Here is a 23,282-nt window from a genome sequence, read left to right on the forward strand (position 1 = left end):
AGTCCTGCACTGTAGATGTGTGCAGGGAACAGACAGCTGAGCAAGGCAAGCGGAGGATTTACTGAGGGCAGTCTAACTGTGATGAGAATAAAACTCTTCATCAGAGCAATGAGTGGGACTCATAAATCCCAGTTCCTGCTGTTTGATACTGTACAAGAACTAAACTGACCTGTGCAGTTTTCACTGATGTTGTAAAGGAGGGAAGAATTCTGTGTTTTCCAACACTTTAAGCAGCAAAACCATTTCCCAGAGATCTGGAGCGGTCAGGTGGGTTTAACTGTACTTGGCCCTGGGAGCCAAAGCTGAGGCTCTGCTCCATGTGCTGCTGGCACTGCAGTGAGCATTTCTGGGGTTTGTTGAGCTAACTCTATGTGTGACGACTGAAAACAGGTACCTGGAGGTGGAGATGATTTAGATTTGTCCTGTTTCCCCCCCCTCCTCACAGAAGGTACACAAGTCTTGTGCTTTTTTACCTCACAGGAGTGGAAGTTGGACTGGCCGGCTCCCAGTTCTGAAATCCAGGGGTAGAAGATGTTTCAAGGACAATACAGGAAAAACACTTTGCATTTACATCAGCAAAAGAGCTCCTTATGTTTCTGTGCTTTAAAAGAAAACTTGAACCTCAACTTATTTTTGTGAGCAGGTTTTCCAAACTATTTCATGGAGAATAACTTCAGTAAATCAGGTGAGAGTTTGTTAACGACCACTTAGAGCTGTCAGTGGCTTGATCTGTATCCCAGTAGCTCCAGGCAGGGAGTCCTGGAAAAGCTGAGTCCTTTCTAAGAAAACTTGGTTGTGTTCCTTCCTCCCACTGTGTTGCAGGAAGCTGCTGGCTGAAGATTTGAGACATTTCAGAATTTATTCTGTGTCCTTCATCGTGGCTTTAAGGGATTTTACAAATGTATTTGCAAAAACTTAAACCCAAAGTACAGCAGCCTTTATCTATCAAGCAATGGCAGAAGCAATTTGGTATCCTTTTATCAACCTGCCTCGGATTTGTCTCAGTATCTGGCAAGGTAAATTTAGTATTAGTGAGCTCTGTAGTTATAAGTTAAATATTCTGAACTCCTGGGTGTAGTCAGTGAATACTAAAACTGAAATATGAACTCTCTAGGAGCGCTTCATTTGCCAGAAAATTCCAGGAAATGGCATTTTATACAGTGATTAAATTAAAGGTCTTGCACAAAACCAGTCTCTTGCCAGAATATCAAGAGGGATGGAGGGTGATTACTTTAAGTTTTGCCATAAACTTTCCACTATTTCAAACCAGTTACTCTTCAAATGTGAATTTGAGGCTGGGCTCGGATTCCCCTCAGATTTGAGGCTAACCACACTTTTGAGGAAGTCAAAAAGCAGAAGAGGTAAAGAGCCCAATAAAACTGAGAGAACCTTAACCCCAGTTTGTGTAAATTAACACCATGTGCAATGTCATACCACTGTAACTTTATGAGCTGGAGGGTACCCAAGTTTTACAGCCATTGCAAAGTTCTGTAGCAGATCTCTGGTCACCTCCTGTTACGCTCCCAGAGGAGCAGCTGGAGCTGCCACTGGCATTCCCAGTGTCTGGTGGGAGCTCTGGAGCTGGGAGGCTGCCCAGGCTTTGGGAGCACAGCAGCACAAAGACCATTAAGACCCTTCTTTGTTTCAGCAACTTCACCTGAACTGAAGGAAAGTGAAGCGAGTTTTCTGTCTTACATCCACTCTGAGATCTGCAGGGTGGAGCAGCTGGGATTGACAGCAGATTTTGGCACAGCCATTGTTTTTGGACCCACGCCAGCTTGGGCAGCAGAACGCAGGAGCTGCTGTGCCCTGTCACCCCCAGGGATGGGTGCTGAGGGCAGCCCCAGACAGGCACAGCAGCTGCTGTGGTGCCCTCTGTGTTGGGGAGTCACAGCCATAGCTGTTCCCACCCACACCTGCACCGGGGCCAGGGTTCCACACGGACACTTCCCTCGCTTCCCCTCTCAGTGCTCCTCTCCTTCCATCCCAGCACAACCACTCAGCTCTCCCCCAGCTGGGACAGACAGGCAGCTTTCCTGAATTCCCAGTTCTCTATCCCGGCCACCACACACCAAAGCCACCCTTAACCTTAATCCTTTCTCTGCTCTGGGATTTCTGCCCAATCAAAAAATTCCTTCAACATCATGTCAAACATCTGCATTGAAGGTTTATTGCACGAGCTCTGAATCCTCCCAAAAGCTCCAGTGACATTCCCTGCTGCCATCCCCTGTCCTGCAGTAACAGTTCTGTAGCAACAACTCACCAGTTAATACTTGACCCTTTGGCATGTATTTTCAAGACAAACCCAAATACTCACCCAGGACTTTTATAGGAACACTCTGTCGTTCTTGCTACCAAGAAATTAGGTGTCAAATACACAGTACAGTTACAGGAGAGTTTCCCTTTGTGTAGTACACACATCTCATACAATGCCATGGTATTGTTTCCCTTTCCATCAGAACCAAAACATTTCAGGAATATGTTGTGTGCACTGTCTCTCCAGTTTTGTCAATAAAGAAGCTGATATTTGGATGAACAGGTTGGTATAACTAAGAGTGTTTTGTTCCTTTCATAACTAATTTGCCTCTCTGTAACCCCAGCTCATTTGTAATGATCCATTACAATAACCTGCATTGCAGGGGCAGAGGCAGCAACCTGCTCTGTCTCTATTGCTTTATATTTTAATTTGACTTTATCTTTCCTCATCAGTCCCACTAATAAATATGAAAAGGTTGTGTTCATTTATTTCTGCATCAGAAGAGCTTTGGTCTCCATGGTTACAGCCATGCAGCTTTACTTTCACCATAAGCTTGGCTTTTTTTTTTTTCCCTTTACAGACTTTGCAGTGGGTTCTCCATCTTGAGCTTTTCCACAGGCATTTTTAAAACAGGCGTTTTTTTCCATTTCTCTGCATTGTACTGGATGCAAAGCCAATCACTGGAAAGATACATCCCCTCCTCTCTTCCTTATTCAGAGAACTGAGGAGGTTTTGTTTCCCCAGGCCTCTTCTGAAGTAAAAACATTAAAAATGGCACAGGGATAAACTGCTGCTCCTGGTCCTGGCTAAGTCACATCTGCATTACAGAATTGCACATCCAAATGTCCAGAAAGTACAGAAGGAACAGAAAGTTTATTCATATCATTCAAGTTGTATTACACAACAGCTTGTAAAACACCACCCCTGTGTAGTAAAGAGTGTGCTGGAAGCTTCAGCCACGTGCAGTTTATTGAATTTTAAAATTTTGCCATTGACTTCACGTTCTCTCTGCAATCAGAGCATTTGTGAAGCTGGCAGTGTTGGCACACGGCTGGCAGGTATAACAGCCACACACAAAACACTCTTCAATCCTCTGATCATTTTAAATTTGAAAACATGAGGGTAAACCACAGTGAGCTTTTGTACATTGTCCTCACTGATTTTTGGAAGCTCATCACCTGAGTGCAAACTCCTTTGATCGGATCCCAGAATAAACATTCCATCTCCACAGACCTACAACAGGATCAGCAATCTTTGCCTTCCCCCAGAGCTGCCAGGCAAAGACCTGAGATGAATTAAATACAGTCACAATGTCCCCAAGCACAGACAGTTAAGAATAATCCCAGGTGCCTTTCCTAGAAACCTTTTGGTTATCAAAACTTAATTATTTGGATACTTGGTACCTACATAATCCACAGGAAAAAAGTCTTCAGTTCAGTGGAGTTCTGGCAGGTCACAGGGGCAAGCTGCTGGCACAGGATGTCTGTGGAACAAGAACAAGGCAGAAATTCTTTTTGCTCAAGAACAGGAAACAATACTTGAGGGGATTGACTGGTAAAAGAGGCAAGGGCAGGGGGTGGAATCAGCAGCTCAGACTGAAGTTGCTTTCCAATAGTAATAACTGACTTTGTAACCAATACTGAAAATGTGAAGTTGTTTACTCTCACACCTGATTCTACAGACTTTTGCTGGGTTAATATTGAACAGATAAAAATAGAGTAGAACACAGGGGAAATTAGTTTTAAAGCACAGAGAAATGCAAATGAATTAGTACCACTGGAAAATACTGACTAAGAAGAAATACAGAAAGGGATTTGGTTTTGCTCCTGGGGTTTTGAAGAATTCAAATAATTGATTAATCTTGAATTGAGGAGATAAAATCATTTTTTCTGTGGTGCAGCAATCCAAACCTCTAGCTAAAATCCCAGTCTCAATGGAAAAGGAAGAGCCTGTCTTTCCCATGAGGCTGATACTCTCCAGGCTCTAAACTTCAACTCTTTCCGGAGGGTAGTTCGCTATTTAAAGGTAATCCTCCCTTTTATTTGTATTTAATTCTCACTCGTGTTTCAAGCAGTGTTTCTGCTTACAAAAGTTTCTTAAGCATCCACTCTTAATTCTTGGGAATAGACACATCCATTGAGGCCTAATTAAGTAGTAAATATTCATTTATCCTGGGATCTGGTACTGGCTCCTGGAGCTGTGCTCACATGGCATGGGCAGGACAGACAAGGGTCCCACTCCAAAGCCGAAGCAGAGCAGCTGTGAGGACAGCCAGCTGCAACAATTCACGGTGGAACACGAACATTGTCTGCATTTTCCCCAAAATAAAAGTAGGGAGAAGGAAAAGTTGATGGCCACTCTAATATTCCAAGGAAAATTATCTGTCCCCCATTTCTAGGGCAATGCTGCCGGTGGCCATACCAGGAGAAAACAAGGCAGAAATAGTGCTGTGATTTACAGTAATTAAGCTTAACAAGCTGGGTGCCAATCTGTTAGCAGAAAGCCCTGCCCAGGGCAATCCACCTTCACTAGGACACACCGGCTTTAAAAGTAAGCTGTGGATTTCCCACAGCTCGTGAAACCACTGTACCACTGCTTTGTAACCAGGTACTTTGGAACTATTAGCACTTACTATGGAAAATTCCTCCAAACAAAGGGTGCCGCAATTGCACTGAGAATGTACTACATTCTTTTGAGATCTCTGCTATAGTAAATCTGATGCTTTGGTGAATACCTTATTATTTCTATACTATTACAGGTATTTTGACTCATAGGCACACCTGCCCCTCTGACCTGGAGATACCATATGCTTTCTCTGTCCCCTCTTGACATGGGTAATTTTTTGGGGTGATTTCCTGTAACTGTGTCTTAAACACTTCCAAAAGTAACTCCTCCTGGTTTACATCTGACTACACCAAAACTTTCATTGAGGAACTCTTTTGTTTCCAGCTTATGTTAAAGGAACTGCTTCAGTCTTATTGCCTGGAGTACAGCTGCTGAACCACTGGGAAATGAGAGGCAAAGCCTCCAATCCTCATGATGTGACTGTTTTCCAAGGAAAGCTTTTCCACAGTGGCACAAATGCCACCCAGGGTTAAACAAGAGGGGCAAGAGGAACCTCTGTGCCATGCACATCTCACAGGCTGCACAGGAAATAATTCCTTTGTGGACAGCCTGCTGGGAAACTCAAAGGTGATGTGGTCTGCTAAGCAAGAGGGGGAAAGGGGGGAAGAGGAAGAAAAATGTCTTGAAATCCAAAGCCTCTTGAAGTCATGACAAGAGAAAGGTTTAAGTAGAAGCAAATAGTTTTTCACCTGTAGATCACTCGATTCCTGTGAGTCACCATCTAATAAAGGCCAGATCAGGGCCCTCTGCTGGAATCAGATCTCTGTTGAGCTGCCCTCTACCCCTGGATTCTATTACCTTAATGATCCAACAATGAGGGAATAAACTGAGGAAATAAAGATTAAAGGAATTATAGAGGAATTTAGCATTTGCAAGGCAGTAAGGCATGTTCAGATGAGGCCTGATCAAATAGTAGTAATGAAAGGATTAAAACATTTGCGAGAGCCTTTTAAAAATCAAGTCCACACAACTCTGCACTTGCAGGCAAATAAAAGCACTGGCACGTAGAATCATGCCTGGAAGATTAAAACTTCTGGTGGCAGCTGTAAAGACTTCAGTCAGTTACATTTGAACAGGCAGCCAAGTTATCCAGGGACACAAAATGTGTGTCACATCATGGGAGGCACTAAAAGCACCCTTGGGAAAGGCAGTTCGAAGCCCCCAAGAGCCAGGCCCCAGCAAACACAGAGCAGAGAGAAGACGACCTGCTTAAGAGCAGAGTGGTTACTGTGACAACTGCACCCCACCATCAGAACAGCAAAGCTGGGTCAAAAGGTGATCACTTCCAGGTTGTATCACACCCAGCAAACAGCTTAACTCACACTTAGTCAAACTGTACCTTCAGCTGAAGGAAGAACTGCTGGGCTGAGGGGGGTGCCTGCTTGGGTTCAGTTCCACAGCCAGGCTCGAGGCAGCTCACACAGCAGCATCACATTTCAAGCAAGTGTTCCAAGAACTGCTGATGTGGACACAGAAAATTGTTTCCCTTCCACCCAAGTATCTACAAGATGGTCCAGAAATCCACCTTGGTACTCATTTTATAAGGCAGATGGATGGCATCTTCCCTCAGGGACCATTAGCCCAGCCCACAGTTCATCCATCTGTCCCTGTCCCTTCTCTTTCCAAAGGGCTCCCAAACAGCTCAGAACAGGCAGTGCTTCCCCTGGGAGGCAGCAGGAACAGCACAGGAGGTCTGGGCTCTCAGTGGGGCAGGGCTGGTACAGCCCCCGAGTTCCCCACCTGAAAGGTTTGGCATCACCAGGAGGATTTCTGACCCTATTCCCAGCAGGATGGTTATCCAGGCTAATTACAGCTAAAACACGGAGCCACCCCCACAGACAGAGGGAAGAGCAGATTACCCAAGAAAAGGGGGAGGGATATTAAATCATGCAGAAAAACCAAGCTGCCCTTTCACATTCTGTGTTCCTGGAAACTTAGACCTTCATTCTTACTCTGACAGGGATCATTCCAGATTCACAAAAGAAAAAAAAAAAAAAAAAGAAAAAAAGAAAAAAAATGGTCTCCTTTCAGACTAGCAGATGCACAGCCTTGGTAACTCAGCAGTAACTGCCCTAGGGTATTTATCCCTCTGAACTCAGCTCTGGATCAATTCTACCTCTTTGAATCCAGGACAGGAACAACAATTAAATATTTCAATCCCCTCTGCTGGACTGTGGTGATGACTTTGCCCGAAATACTATTCCCATTCCCAGAGCTCCTGAATCCATGTCTCTCACACCTGCTGCCTGCCACCTGAAGCAGCACTAATGCACCTTTCCCCTGACACCAATAAACGAATTTGCTCCAGTTAGTTCCCAGGGAAGGCCTGCCAAGCTTTCTGGAGTGGATCAGCACGGCTGCAGGTACCCAAAGACAGTGATGCAGCTCAAGGAGCACCTCTCCACAGAGACCTGAAACACACATCTGAACTCTGCTATCAAAGATAAAAAGGGGATTCTTGGCTTTCTGGCAATAATTATTTTTCAGCTCTGATCATTCTTGCAGGTATTAAAATCAATACCTAGACTGACTGTAGTAATCAAAACAGAGCAAAAGCTGAAATCTTTCTTTGGCAGCTCCAAAATCAAGCAAACCTCATTTTTTTTCCCAGCAAAACTTCAAAAATTATTATTTTGATTCCCCTCAATCTTGATTTTTTATATAGTTTATATAACAATGGTAAAATAATTTTCATTTCTACCAAAAGAGGTGTCAGCTACTGCCACAGCAGAGACAACTTTTGCTCAGGCTGCCTTCCATCATCATCCTTATCTCCCATTTTGGGGCTACCAATCCCAGTGTGCCAAGAAAATAAACCTTAGCTCTTCTGGAAACCAGTGCTGAGTGACCAAAGCACTGAGGATGGAACAGCACAGGAAGGAACCCGCAGTGTAAAACCAGTGCTGGGGCTCATCCTCAGCCACCCAACCCAACTTCCCAGAGGCTTCTTAAGGAATCACCTCAAGGAATCACCTTTTAAATGGCAACTCCAAACAAGGCTGAAGATTGAAGCTAACCTATCACCAGCCCTACAAACTCGTCAGACACACTGCACCCTGGGAGCCGAGGCAGGGAGGTGGCACAGCACATCCCAGGGGACAGCAAATCTCAGCAGAGCCCGGATTTGCATCAGGGGAATTCCTGCAGCGCCTGCAGCGCTGTTAAAACCTCAGCACCTCCAGCTGTCCTCCCCATTCCTCCCCCGGGGGAATTTTTCTCTCTGTCACAGGAGGAAGTGTGACACCACATCAGAGCCAGCCTGGCCCAGCACCTCAAACCCCTGACGAGGGCAGGTTTGTAGGAACGAGCCAAAACTATTCATTACAAAAGCCAGAGTAGGGGTGGAAATTCTCCTCTTCAGGACAGAAGTTTCTGTCCTCAGGCAAACACAGCAATGTCAAACCACTCCAGTTCTCAGAACGCAAGTTTTGGAGCTCAGTTTCTGCCCATCTCCTACACCAGATATACTTTACCCAGCACTCCTTACAGGAGTTGGATTCCATTCTCCATAAGAGCAGCTTTACTATCTCAGCCGGGTAAGGAAATCAAACTACCTCTCTTTAAGCCCAGAATGTGACTGGATATGGAGCACAAATTGCAGAACTTTCTTCTGGAAGAAATACAAAAGTCTTTTCCTTCCTGTTGTTCCAAACATTCTGTTGAAGCACTTTGAGCAAAGCGAATTCCCTGCAAGCTCCAGAAAGCATCACACAGACCCCTTTGGCTGAAATTGGCCATTCACAACAACCTTTCACATATTACATATAATTTCCCAAAGGGAAGGACAAATCAGGCTTTCCTTTGTGAAGTACAATACCATGAAAATATGTAAAAACTGCCAAACAGCTATTTTTATTTCATAAATAATGAGATACATAAAGTCTAGAGAGAATTTAGAAAAACACAGGAAAAAAAAAACCAAGTGTCCCCTTTTTATTTTTTTCACCTGCAATCTCTTCAGCAAAGATCTGTTCAGCAGCTGCAATAATGATCTGCACAGATCAATAATCTTGCTGAAGCCATGAGAGGGTACAGCTTATTGGCTGTTTGGTAAGGAGACAGAAAACAAGGATGCAGCAGCTCTTCTCCTGCCACAAGAGTATGGGACACAGAGGAGATGTGACAGCTTTCAAAACCTCACTGCAAAACGTGCTCTGAGTGCACAGCCCAAGACTTTGTGCTTAGGCCTGTCACCCACCAGGTTTTCTGCTCTTCAGTGATGGATTTAGCTTCTCACTAATAGAATCATTTTCCCAATATACTCTTGCCAGAAGGAGCATGTCCTTTAAAAAAGCAAGTCTGGATGTGTTTTGTTGCCATTTGTGGTTGGTCTGACAGTCTGTGTCTGGGAGGCTTCCTAAGGCAGATTGCCCAGCTTGGGCAAGCTCAGCCTCTCAGTTTCCTCACGTGTTAATCTTCAGGAAAGCCAAAAGGGAATAAGAGAGAAAGAAGGAAAGAGACAAACCAAGATAAATAATAATAGTGTACTGAGCATTTCCACCTGCAGGAGCACCACAGGCAGAAACCTTGCCAGCACCTGTTCTCATTCTACCTGTTAGAAAACTCTGTGCATCCTTTGCCCTGGTTTTTACTGCCAGGTCTGCTCTCAGAATTCCCAAGTCCCTGTTCAGTGGCACAGACTAAGGAAGTGCCTAAGACAGGGGGAGATCCAAACAGGGACTATTACAGCAAGATGGTTAAAAAAAGCAAAAATCTCCCAACCTCTAACAAAGCCTTTGGGACCAGAGGGATGCACGTGGGGATGCCAAAGCTGCTGGTTCACATCACCGTGAGGCTGCTGTCAGTCAGCTTAAATGTCAGGGCAATCAGAGGAGGTTCTTCATGACTGGAAAAAAGCCAAATGTTATGCTTGACTTCCAGAAGGCTGAGGAGCAGGATACAGGGATTTATCCACAGGATGTTCAGCCTAACCTCAGTACTAATGAGAATAGGGAACAAAACCTTTTGGAATCCTTTACCAGCACTCCAGAGAAAAGGAGGTGGTTGGAAAGAGTCAGCATAGACCTAGTAAGGGCAAACAGTGGTTAAAAGAGTCAGTGTAGTTAACAGCTGGCAAGAAAGGAAGTCCTGGTGGTCCTCAGGGACAAGAAGCTGCCCCTGGCTCAGCAGAGCCTCTGGCAGTGCAGAGAGAACACATCAGGGTGTGGGACAGGCACAACCTACAGACTGGAGGGTCTGATCATGGCCCTCTCTCTTGGCACGAGACTCAGCCGGGTGCCATGTCTGGTTTTGGGCATCCCAGGACACGAAGGATTTGCAGGACTGACACACTGGGAGCAAGTCCAGCAAGAGGACAATCAGGATGCTCAGGGGCTGGAGCACATATGTGATGAGGAGAGGCTGAGACAGCTGGTCCCTTCAGAAGAAGAGAAGGCAGTGGGAACTGAAAGCACACAGCACCTTGGACAACCCAGCAGATACTGGAAATGTGGCAGAACTGGAAGTGTTGGATTTAGCCTGGCAAAATATTCAATATCCTAACTGGGAAAGCATTCAGACAAACAAAGACCGACCTACCCACAAGTCATAGGAGATGGAAAATTACACTCAGCTTCCAAGAGTAATACAGCAGGAAACACAGATCAATGAGGGCTGGCTTGTGTGCGAACCTCTAGCGAGCAGCTGGGATGCTGTTCTGCAGTGGCCCAGGAAGAAATTTGCCCACAACTACAGGAATAGCCAGCATGCCTACACGGTCCAGCCAAAGCTGAGGAACTTGTTTCCAGCTGAGATCAACAGCTGATGCTTAGAGTATAAGAACAGGGCAAGTATTCTGGCCTGGAATGCTCCCCTAACCTATAGGAATTTGCAGCATATGGGTTCCTAGAAACAGAAAGGTAACTTTGTGAAATGACTTTGATCAAATTTAACATACATAAATCTTCTTTCAGTTACAACTACAACAGTGAGTTCCAACTCACAGCTTCAGTCAATATTAAAGATGAAACCACAGATGTAGAGAGGGGAACAAGACAGTTTTGATTTTCTTTCTTTATGCTTTTCCTATTAGTTTTTAACTTTCAGTGCTCTCTCTCTCTAACTGACCTGAGAGCTGAAGGTTTTCATGAGGCCGTCTGGGTTATTTCATTATCTCCTTCTTTAGTGAAAAACGCTGGTTCAGAGAGCAACACCACACACGTGAGGCTCCCTCACATCACCCCCATGTGCATCACATTTAATTTATTGACATTTTGGCTACAAGTTTCCCATTCTCAATGTTGGAGCTCTCTGCAGCTGACATTCCCTTTTATGATCTCAAAATAACTATGTCAACAAGCCTTCTCATCCCATCGTATGCCTCATTTTCTAAATCCTTTGTGAACACTGAACAGCCTGCTGGAGACACAGCCAGCACCTGAAAGGCTTCTTCCCCCACCTCTTGCTCAGGAGCACGTAAAATCTTTGGGATCCCAAGAGGATGAAGGAGCCAGCACTGCACTTTTACACTTTGCAGGCCTGTCATGCAACATAAGGAATATACATGACTTTTAGCAACCTGACATGAGCACATGCACAGTGCTTAAGATGGAGGAGAATCAGCCCAAAATAAAAATAAAAGTACGGATAGTCCCACCCTTGATACAAGCCTCTGTTTCTTCCTTCTGTGAAAAGAAATACCGTTTTGTCTTAGTAACAACAAATAGCAAAAATTGTTGTTTTATGGTCTGGAAATTATCACAATAGTTTTGCAATCCCTCAAGGCCCCGCTACGGGGGTTGAGCCGAGCCCCGGGTGAGCCCGGGGCAGCGCCCCCCGCACACGTTCCCCGCAGACTGTCCTGCATTTGTGCTCCTGGCGAACCGGAGCAGCCTGGGAAATCCTCGCAGGTCCGGCTGCCCAGGCAGGCGCAGCCCAGCAGGGCACTCGCACCAGTCGCAGCGTCACTGCGAAATCATCCCCATCAGAGCCGGTCCTGGCCGCGCGTCCTGCAGCATTTCACAGCCGCGCTGAAGTCCAGAACCAAGGGCAAAGGGGGCACTTTCTCAGATGGGTTTCTCCCCAAGCCATATTTACACATGGACCCTGCGACAAAATGAATGCTACTGATGCCCCAAAATACCTGCACTGAATATAAATGTATTATGAAATAGCTTTAAACTCTGCCCTGAAGCATTTCTGATTGGCTGCCAGTGATGTCACACAGCCCCAAAGCCCGACAAAGGGGCCGGGCCAAGGGGGCTCGGTCCGGTGTGTGCCCCGCCCGCGGCAGGAGCGAGGCACTAAAACCACACCAGAACCACACTGGAACGGCACCGGGACCGCACCAGAACCACACCATCACTGCACCATAACCACCTCTCACTGTAACCACCCCATAACCTCGCCACAACCGCACCTTCCCCTTAGGCAGCCAAACCAATCCCCGCGCCCTCGGGGCTCCCCGCGGGGCTGGCTGTGCTCACAGACAGACCCCAACACGCTGAACTAAGCATTGTTTGCGTGGAGAGAAGCTTCCTAAAGGGTACGGTAAATCACTGTCAGTTTTTAAGTCAAAGGTGAGCTAAGGATGGTCTCCTTTCCTTTCTCAATAGGAACTTGGCCTTCAGTCCTGTTTGAATAAGTGAGGAACATTTTGCACAATCCCTAAAAAGACTAAAATCTACAATTTTACAAAACTCAAAAACTAAAGCCAGAAATATCAAATAAGCCTTTAAAACATCCTATATGACACCAATTGCTCATAAGGTAAAATATGTTAACTATTCCTGTGCCCTCATGTTTACAGGTTGCCTGACAAGGAACCCTGGTTTGCAGGTTTAGGTAGTTCTGGCAAATGGAACATTCTGTGCAGAGGGAAACTTGCTGTGTAAAATACCCAGTGGGTGTGATGCTCAGTTACCATCAACCAGTATTTGTTTCTAACTATGAATATGATTCCTGGAGCTGGCTCAGTTTCAGATGTTATGAGGTAGGGAACGTGGTGGTGTAGTAAGGAATCTTATGCACGAACTGAAAACATACTGAACTTGATCACCATATTTTCTAGGCTATTTTTCTGCCAGGGGGGTTAATTCACATATAGCAGCCCACTGAATAGCCAGCACTCATACTTTCAGAGCAAGAGCAGAAGGAAACCACAGAGAAATATGAAAATGTCTCTCGATTTGCTACATAATACTTTGCTTTTCAAATCCTTGTCTAAGGTTTAGGAAGGTTCAATAGAAATTAAACCACATGGTCAAATATGGAGCTGCCATAAGGTGTATGGTGTCACTGCAGTGCTCAGAGCCCAGTATAAAATTACAGAATGGTTTGGGTTGAAAGGGCCCTAAAGAGCATCCAGCTCCACCCCCTGCCATGGGCAGGGACACCTTCCACTAAACCAGGTTGCCCCAAGCCCCGTCCAACCTGGCCTTGGACACTGCCAGGGATGGGGCAGCCACAGCTTCTCTGGGCAACCTCTGCAGGGCTTCACCACCCTCCCAGGGAAGAGTTTCTTCCCAGTATCCCATCTAACCCTAACCCTCTGGTAGCGGGAACTTGTCCTGTCACTCCACCTGTCTTGTAGGCTCCCTTCAGGTAAAGGCTGTGTGTTGCTATCCACTGTTGCTCCTTCTGGCTCTCTTTGCAGTTTTGTATTAATGGCAGAAATGCTGAAATCAGTCAAAGGAAAAAAAACAACAAAACAAAACATAAACTCAGTGTCTGGAAACCTCCTGCTTTCCTCGATTACTCCTAAAGGATCCCTTGACCGCTGAACCCAGCACATACCATTGGATATTTCGAGTGGAACAAATCCACTACCTTGTAAACACTACTAGAACTGGGAGCCAGTGCCAGCCCCGGCTCCCTGTTCCCTGTTCCCGACTCCAGGCAGAGCCGCAGTCCGTGTGTTCACACTCGCCATCTGCTCGGCTGCGTTTTTTACCACAAGGAAAAAATGGGACTGCTGAGTAAAGACTCTTCAAAAACGAAAGAGGAGAAACCTGACCTCACTGAGCCGTAAACCGCGGGGTTGTTTTGATTTCCCTCACACCCGCACATACACACACTCGCTCTGTCTCGCTGCTCAAACCAAAGGCACCTGTGCAAAACAGCCTTTTCAGCTATTGTTGCCTTGGAATGGCGACGCTGGGAAATCAGGAAGGAAAAGGCAGTGCCCGTGGGTGTGTGTGTGTGTGCGGGAGAGAGGGAGCTGCGCGGGAGGAGGCGGGGCAGGGCCGTGCTGGCGGGCGGGGCGCAGGGAATGATAGGGATGATCAGGGATTCGCAGGGATGATTAGGAATGTGCAGGGATGCGCGGGTGCCCGCGGGTCCCCAGGGAACCACTGCTCGGCGCGACACCCGGAGGCTGCGGAGCAGCAAAGGCCCCTCCCCGCAGCACCGCGACACCAACCCCGAGTGCCCGAGGCCACGGAACAGGGACCGGCCGGCAGGGATGGGGCCAGTGATGGAATCTGCTCCGTTTTGTCAGACAGGCAACGGTTAAACGCATTCTTGTCAAAAATCAGATTGAAAATAACCCTCCCTGACTTCTTACCTACTGGAAAAACGGGGAATATCAACATTTTGCCCCAAAGTTGTGCCTGGGACTTAGGGGATGCCAAGACAAGATGGTAGAAACTTTGTTTTAGCTTTGGCCAAGGTGGTGTTTCATTTGACATTCAGTGTGTGCTTCTGAAAAAAAAGACACCAGCAGGACATATTCATGCCACAAATATTTGAACAAAAGGTATTCTTTATAATGAAAAACCCCTCATCTGGTCCTAGATCCTTCATACTCCAAACCTGACCCATTTTACTTCCAGTCCAGCTCTTTGCTCTGCACAAAGGAGCTCAGGTGTTTCTTGAACTCACTTTGCATTTCCAACACCTCACTCATTCCCACATCAATGAAATCCATATGGCAAAGTATCACTGCCCTCCATTCCTTCCTTACTGCCCTTTTCCAGACACTTGAATCCACTTTATGAGTAGCTTTCCCTGCTCTGTGAAAAGTTGCAGAGATTTTATTAACCCCTTTCACAACTTTCAAGACTACTCTAAAACTGCTTATTTACTTGAGACCGTTTTGACACGAGGAACCAGACGAGTGTCTCCTCTGCAACACTCAAGTTCCTATTTTCAAAAGTATATTGGTCCAAGATCACCCCTTTTACAGCTTCCCACTTAAGAGCTACTTCAAGAATTAACGTGGCAGACTGCATACATTAAACTGCAAGCTCAAAGACAGAACAGCTTGCATGAAGACAGCTGCAGTGATTTTCAACCCCCGTTGATCCCCAAGTATAAATTATGAACTTTTTTTTAAAAAAAGCAAAATGTTTGTAAACAGATAATAATTTTAAAGGTTAACTTTTTTTTTCTTTTTCTGTGCAGAATTAAAAATAGGAACGAAGTAAACACAGAAGGTTTTGCTTTTGTCACACTGAGACCACAATTTCCACAGACATTCCTCTGGTGGGACACGGTTCCAAAAGTATATATTGCACGGTTGCAGCACTAAGTGGAGGAGCATAACATGTTGTGGAGACAATAAAACCCACAGAAATATGGTAAAACAAAGTTCCCAACAAGATCACCACAACTATGGCTGGCAAGAACATAAATTCTCACTGCATAAAAGTCCATTTGAGATCTTTAACCCCAAACATAATGCAATCTGCAGGATGCTTCTTCATCTAATTTAACCAGAATTTTACACTCAGCTAGAATTTAACATGTAGCTGGTAGAGCATAAGCTGAGAAAAATAGTATAACCAAGAAAACCCTGAAAGAGGGAACAGTCATCCTTTCCTAGTAAGGGAATTCTAATACTTTGGGAAATGTGGTTAATGTCTCTTTAACAGCTGTACAAACAGCACTTGTAACAAAGCAACTGGGCTTGCTGCCAGAAAAATCCAGACAGGTGATTCTGCTGAGAAAGGGACCCAAGAGCACCTTTCCCAGCACATGCCCTGCTGGCCATGGGGTGTTCATGCCAGAGACACAGCAGCCGAGGTTTAGCTTCTACTCTTTTATTGCTTTGGGGTTTTTAAGAGCTGACAGCAGCACAGCCCAGGTTCACGAAGAGGAGCCCTGATCCGTGAGTATTTCACACGTGTTGTTTTGTAACACTGAGCACACCCAGCCCCGTCTGGCAGCACAAATACAGCACAGAGCTCGTAGGGACAGAAAAGCAAGTACAGACAGGGAAGCTGACCCCGCTGCAGCCACCCCCATTGCCCAGGCAGCCACATGCAGACACTGCCATCCTGACAGCAGGAGCACAGGAACGTTAAAAAGGGGGCTGAGGAGACGTTCCTGCCGTTGACTGGTGCCAGCCAATATCTGCTCTGTGAGTAATTCACTGTAACTCTGCACAGGGAATGTTATGTAAAACGCTGCTGAAGGAAGATGTTTCCCTGCCTTCCCAGAGCCCAGTGACCGTGCACTGCAGAGAGCATTTCAAGCTGAACTAACCAATAGTCCCTGGCACTGGCTCGGAGGAGGAGCTCTGGTTCCTGCTCGCTGGCACAGATCAGACCAGTTTACAGAAAGGCAGCATTTTACAAATCTTTACATATGTAGCCAGAAGCCTTTGTCAGAGAGATGCAATTACAGCTTGAAGACAATTCCTGTGACAGAGAAGTGATGAGAGCACTAATGAAGGTGCCTTTCTGACAAATCAAGTTTTCCCTAAGTGTTTTTATTCATTCATTTGATCTCAGTTCTGGAATTTTGCAACAGGAATTGGCTCGGGTCTCTTTCAAAACATAAAGGGCCTAATCCCTCCCATTAGAGAACAGGAAGTCAGAAGCCAATCTTAGCACTGATTAAAAAAAGGAATCTGGGTTGTTATTTTAACTTCTTTGCTGCACATAAATGAGAAAACGGGCTTTTTTTCTGCTACCACTGCAGCACGATGGTTCAGTTCAAACCTGACTTCCCCCCTAAGTGGCACCTGTTCTTACAAGAGCCCCTTTGCCCCAGCTCTCCCCGGAGAGCAGCGGGGACACCGGCATGTCCCCCCACTGCTGTGTCTGGAACTCAGCACATGAGCTGCATGTAGGTGTCACTGAGCTGTCCTGCTCTGCAGTCTGACAGGGACATGTCCAACCATGTCTAGTGCACAGACTTTTTACACCTGCTCCAAGTAGAGTCCAACAGAAGTGGTTCACGTGGGAACAGGCTGTATTTTGTATTTTGACTTCTGTTCATGCCCACTTAAAAACTGCAAACTGTCACAGCATTGTGACAGCTGAAATCTTGACTTCTGGGCCTACTGCATCCCCCCTTTGAATGTTCCCATTTTCAAGTGTTCTTTTTCTCAACACAGAACCAGTGCGACCTTTCTGGGGCTGCCAAACCAGTCAATCCATCAGTCCAAGTCAGAAAGTGACTGGATTAACTTCAAGCACAGCTGCAGGTAAAATAAGCTGAACATACCCCCAAAGTCCTTAACATTAAATATTTTAGCACAAGCCAGATATTTTGTTTTTTTTCCCATTATTAAGAAAATGGTTTGTAGCATTCAGCACTTGAAAATTAATGAGTTTTAAATATGAACATAGTACACCCCCAGTTTTGAAATTCTCTGCTCTATTTTCTCTCCTCTCGTCTTTCCCATCTGGTATGGCTGAGCATTAATTTAACAAATATTTTTCTTCAAGGCTGTCAGAAAAATCTCATAGCACTTTGGAAACACCAAACATTATCTTGTGAGGTAAATTAGGACACAAAGAAGTAGCGTGACATATATGTGATCACACATTGTCAGTGGCAAAGACAGTAACAGAAATTCCAATATGTGTTGCTTTGGAGTCCTCAAGAAGAGGAACTGCTAATATATAGCAAAGAGTGAGGCTGGCACCTACATCAAGTTACATTTGGAGGCTGATCTGCAAAAGTTAAAAAATGCAAAGTCTCAGTATAGGAAAGCTTTCTTATTCCCATGATTTATTTTTGATAAGACAGTGTTTGCTGTCTTCTACACTGAGCAAAACAAACTCCACACAGCTCCTTACTCCTCCCAAGCTTCCTTCTCTCCAAGAATCAATCTATCAGCCTATGGAGACTGCAGCCAGAGGGCTGGGATTCCACATCCACACTTTACACCAGCAGCCACTGGAAAGGACTCAAGTACAGGTCTCTCAGTCTAACTCATCAATAATTTCTGCTCATTACTGAGCTCAGTTGAAGCAATAAAGTAACACTTCATATTCCACTATCAATTTCCCACTTCAATTTCTGAGACTCTACCCCAAGTGTCAGGAAAAAACATTAGCCAGCACCTCAGCCCAGACAAGACAGCAAACCCAGCTCAGATAAGCAGCTGTTGTAGAGTTTACAACATCAGGAGAAAGAAAACCACAATAAAACAACCTTCAGAAAAGTTATCTAACATGTGTGCACTTTTTCTCCAAACCGTCAGCGTGAGATTTTTTAGAGGTTATGACTTTGTAAGCCTTTCCCTACAATTCCACAGGGGTTAAAAATTACTCCAAAAATAAATATTTGACAAGATTCTCAGCCGGTGACATTGAAAGAAAATTTCTAGCTTTGAGAACACCCCAGCTATCACAAGATGCAAACCAGCAAGAGTTGCTAATGTTCAGCTTTCTTCCATTGGGAGATACTGGTGTTTTCTTTAAACTCCACATGCTGAAGTTTTCTAAAATAGATTTCCTGTCCTTTCTCTAAGATTGCTGCACCCCATTCAGCCAGGGCACAGATAACATCTTTGAATAAAAAGATTTGAAATCACAGTTTCTCCCATACAAAGTTCAAGCTTTACAGCAGAAAAGCTTTTCTCCCACAGAGCCACAAACTTCACAAGAGAAAGTTCCTTCCTCTGCTCTGTTCCCTCCGGAGGTTTTATATTCTTAGAACCCATCACACTTACCCAGGCATGTTTGTAATTTATATTTAGTACAAGGTCCTTTCTTCTCAGCCCACCTCTGGATATTCCAAACACAAAGAGTGAATCTTCATTACTCACTTTTCTCCTATGGATTAGATCCCTCTCCCAGAGTTACTCTGCACTGGAAGTGTTTATGAAACAAACCTCTGAATACCCCAAAAAATCACAGTGAAAGACGAAAAAGACAAACATTGCAAGATTTTGAAATCCAATTGCAAAACACTGAGAAGGAGATTTCCCTTGCATTTAGGATGGCACCCTTGTTTAATTAAGAAGAGGAAAAAATGTAACTGAAATATGAACAGTCTATTCAGAGAGGGGCACTCAAACTTTTTTACCCCCTTTGATCAAGGCTTTGGAGAAAAGATATCCAAGTTGGACACTGATTACAATGTAAACTCACCTACAGAAATGGTCAGGACAGTCTTAATTTTCCAATGGCAAAAGATGCTGAAGGGGCACCTCTGCAGTGATGTCCTACAGAACAGAGGGAAGGGGTGGACAACCGCAACCAGATTTGCCACAACCACTCGGTTTTACTTGGAGTCAGTTAAAACTGGTTTGCAGCGTTACACAATTTCTCTGCTCGTGTTGTCATTGCTCTCCTCCCAGAGGCACGCTTGCCCTCAGCTGACACAAATGTTACCACACTGCTCACTAACCATCGGGAGGGCAGACAGTGAGTCACATCGGCTTCCCTCAGCTGGGCGCAACCAACACCAGAGCAGCCACAGCAGAACGGCGCAGCCCGGAGATCTCTGCTCTGGCACAAGACAATGCCCAGCAAATTAAAGTGGGTACGTCTGCACCGCGTGTGAGGCTGGGGTTTTTGGTTACGAGCGGTTTCACACACGCTCCTTCGAGTCACAAAACAGATTAACGTTATTAGCGTAATTATTAACAGTGAAACCACAACTAATGCTTTTCATCTACCATTTTGAATTGCAGAATCCACAGCAATAAATTACTCAGTGATGTCCCAAACCCATAAACACTTATATGTGTTGAACCACGGGTAAACACACGGATTTAAAACCAAACACAAGACAATAGATGGCCATAAACATCAGAGTGCTCCATATAAAATCCTGGACAGTTAACCCATAAACATGTAAAGAGAAGGATGTAAATTTTCTAGTGAACAAACCTCTAGTTTATCGACTCTGGGCCAGATGTGGTTCCTCTCCAGCACCTTGTCTTTAATGAGTGGAGTGGTCTCGTGCAGGGTCTCTGACGTATCACTTCTGATCTGCATGAAAAAAAAAGTAACTCACATGAGGAGGAAGCTTGAAGATAAACACTGCACTGTTTTTTTCATGTGAATATTTCAAAATACACCTATTCAGAAAGTTATCACAAGGGCCTAATATAGTAGACATTTTCTTTTGTTACCTACTACAACCAAGCCTGTTTCTGGCATCCACAGGAGAGCCTGAACCTTATCTGAAGTCCTGCCAAGAGCTGTATTAGCAAGAATTACCCAAATTCCTGTATAACACCTGCCAGTGCTTTGTTCAGTGGCAGCAAGTTACATCTGCAAACAGCACTGCAGCTCTTGCAATGTACAGGCCAAAAGCGATGGATAAGCCAAGAACTGGGAATAACTCTCTGAAAGGAAAGATAAAAGCAAAACAAAGGAAACCTCCCCAAAACACCCAAAAAGGCATTCTAATCTGTAAAAGAGGGCAGAAACACACTGACAAGAGAAATGAGAGGCAGCAGAGCCCTCTTTTATACAAGTTTTCTTTCTCAGCTGCAGTGGAGTAGAGGAGGTCTTAGTTCACTCTGCATTAAAGCTGTGCTATGATTTTCAGAGACTTAAAGAATACAGAGGAATGAGGATCTCTTCAGCTGAGATTTTCGTCCCAGTGACTGAGCTAGAAGATACTCTTCCCTTAACCTCAGGAAAAAGTAAGGATCTTTTAGCTGGAATGCAGAGAACCTGGCATCGGGGTCATAGTGCAGGGAATTTTCTGGGCATTTTCAGATTTAATCTAGAAGCTCAAATAAAGCATAAATGACTGCTGTAGATCATTTAATCCATGGACCGTGCTTTATAAACTCTAGCAGGTACTTAGACGTTTTACTGATGATCATATGACTCATTTGTGTGTGTGTGTTTTTTTTTAAGAAGTCATGTTTTTAAAAACTGAGTATAAACGAAGCAATATGCATATAAAATTACTCATAGTAAGATTTTTATGGTACTTTTATTACCAGAATGAGTACATGCAGATCAAGTGCTTTTACAGTGCTCTAAGTGTTCTGCAATAGAAGATCAAACAGACATCAACCTGTGGCAGCAGTGTCTCCTGCACTCCTGGTCTCAGCAGTGCAGCCACCAAATGTACCCCGACCACCTCCCCAGCAGTGACACCACTACAGCCCCAGACAGTCCCTGGGACCTTTACATCATGTCCCTCATGTCCAGCAGGATCCCTGTCAATGGAGCCACACTGGTATTTCCTAGAGTAAAATAAAACACAGAATTAACATGTAACAGAGGAGATGAAGCAGATGGGTTCCAGGTTTGTTCTGTTCAATTCTTTTTGGTCAATGGTTGGCAGAAAAAACCCTCCTCTATCATAAAGCACATGTGAAGAACAGATTGGTGGTCTGAGGTGAGGTTCATATTCAGGTGAACAAATCCAGGTTAAAATCCAAGCCTGGAATTTCCAGAGAGAAGGTACAAACTTACTTGCTCATGTTGGTCTCAGAAGGGACCTGGAAAAAGCCACTCTTACAGTGAAATGTTACTGTAGTGATCCTGATAACTACTGCAACTATGAACAGAATCTGGGGCAGAGCCAGAGTGGGAGATGGTGCTCGGAGCCAGCACAGAAACTACCACCACAATGTCAGCACAGACATGGAACAAATTTAAACCATCTTTCTTCCAGGGTGAAAGAAAACGACCAATACAAGACACAAGAGAGCTGATCTGCCTGTGCTGAGGGAAAATGATATGCAAATATGATTCATGAGGAGCTGTTGTGCAGCAGTTTGCAGAACCACAGCGACAGCCAGTTCGAGAGGAGGCAGCGCATGACAAAGGGAAATGATTCTCTTGGTACAACAACCTCTCATGAGCCAGAGAGAGCAGGACTGCCCTGAACCCCCAGCTATAAAACAAGATTTATTTCCCCTTGTGCAATGTATTTTACTTTATCTTACCATAGATTTAGTCAAGTGCTCTGCATAAGCACGAGAGCATAGCAGTCTAGGGGAAAAAAAAAGGATATTCCTCTTCCTAGACTTTACTGTGCCAATTGGAGGAGAAAGGTTTGACTGAGCTTGGTCTTGTAACTCAAATCAGCAAGACCAAGCCCAAGGAGGTGGCAAACCAACAGCACTGAAGTCAGTCTGGGGGCAGCACCAGCAGAGTAAGAATGATGAATGAGAACACAAACCACGGCCAGCACGTTGATGCAGGTCAGGCTCCACCACTTAACCAAGCACAGATTCCTGTTATTTCGTATTGTATAGAAACTCTTATTTTTTTCAGGAAAAGAAAAAAAGGTAGTGAGAGCCAAAAATGAAAGACACTGTGCAAATCCTAGTTGTTGCAGGGACTTTTTGGAAAGGATTTATCAATATTCTTTTTCAGTCTTGGATCCCATGTTAACACAGAGTAACATAAAAGGCTCACAAGTAAAAGTAAGCACTGCAAACTGAACAGCTCAGTGGTGAGAAGAGAGAAAACTAAGGTTGGGTTGTTTAGAAGTGAGCAAACCCTGGACACAGTGACCCAAACAAAACCTTCTCTTCCTCTCTTTTCCCAGTGATGACAGCAGGTTTCACACCCAGAACCTCAGGGAGCAGGTTCTGAAAGCACCCTGAGACAAAGATGAGCCATCAGCAGCTGCTCTGGGGAACCATCATAAAGCAGGATTTACAAGCATATCCTGGAGCAAGTTCTGCCCAAAGTTCAGTGGCTTGAGAACCACTCCCCTGCGGTTCTGTAACTGGTGAAGTGTGCTGGAGGATCAAATCATGCATTAAAAAAAAAAAAAAAAAAGAGTATCAATACAAGCAGATTTTGTAGCTATCTGTAAATCCTCTTCAAGCAACAGAAGCCAGAGAAATGGAAGCAGGGAATTTCCACATGTGACTAAACCAGCTGTGCATGTCTGAGTAGGTATCTTTTTCAATGTACACAAGAAGCACAAAGAATCTCATCTCAGAATGTAACCAGCACTGACCCATGGAACAGGACAACAGCATTACAAGAGGCTGGGGTAGGAAAGGTTGGCAAGAGAAGTCTCACAAGAGGTTTAAAAGCTCACAGGATCCATCTGAACAAACCAACCACCTTTCCTACACCAGAGCCAGAAATGCGAGGTGCATGACTGGCCAATGGGAAAACGAACAAGGAACATACATAAAAAACCCCCACTTGTCATAAGCTCCCAAACAGAAGAATTGAGTGAATGAAGTTAATAGTAAATGAGAACACAACCAGCAGTCAAGAGCTATTGATTCAAAACCCTGGCTTTGAGCAGGTGATGCTGTATCACTGAAGTAATCGCCACCTTT

At 44.9% G+C, this 23,282-nt stretch overlaps 1 long non-coding RNA gene across 2 annotated transcripts in view; it reads right to left on the reverse strand.

Annotated features, from left to right (window-relative positions):
• Nucleotides 1–593: 593 nt before the first annotated feature.
• LOC114056250 overlaps nt 594–23,282 on the reverse strand; it is a 26,492-nt gene continuing 3,803 nt past the window's right edge. For both annotated transcript variants that reach the window (XR_003570968.1, XR_003570969.1), the window contains exons 2-4: nt 19,894–19,995; nt 3,665–3,740; nt 594–833 (exon numbers count right to left, since the gene is read on the reverse strand). This is a non-coding gene — a long non-coding RNA (uncharacterized LOC114056250). The remainder of the gene's footprint in view (nt 834–3,664; nt 3,741–19,893; nt 19,996–23,282) is intronic.

The sequence above is a fragment of the Empidonax traillii genome, unplaced genomic scaffold, assembly GCF_003031625.1.
Source record: "Empidonax traillii isolate 1590-97213 ecotype Southwest subspecies unplaced genomic scaffold, ASM303162v1 scaffold86:size2944007, whole genome shotgun sequence".
Classification (NCBI taxonomy): Eukaryota; Metazoa; Chordata; class Aves; order Passeriformes; family Tyrannidae; genus Empidonax; species Empidonax traillii.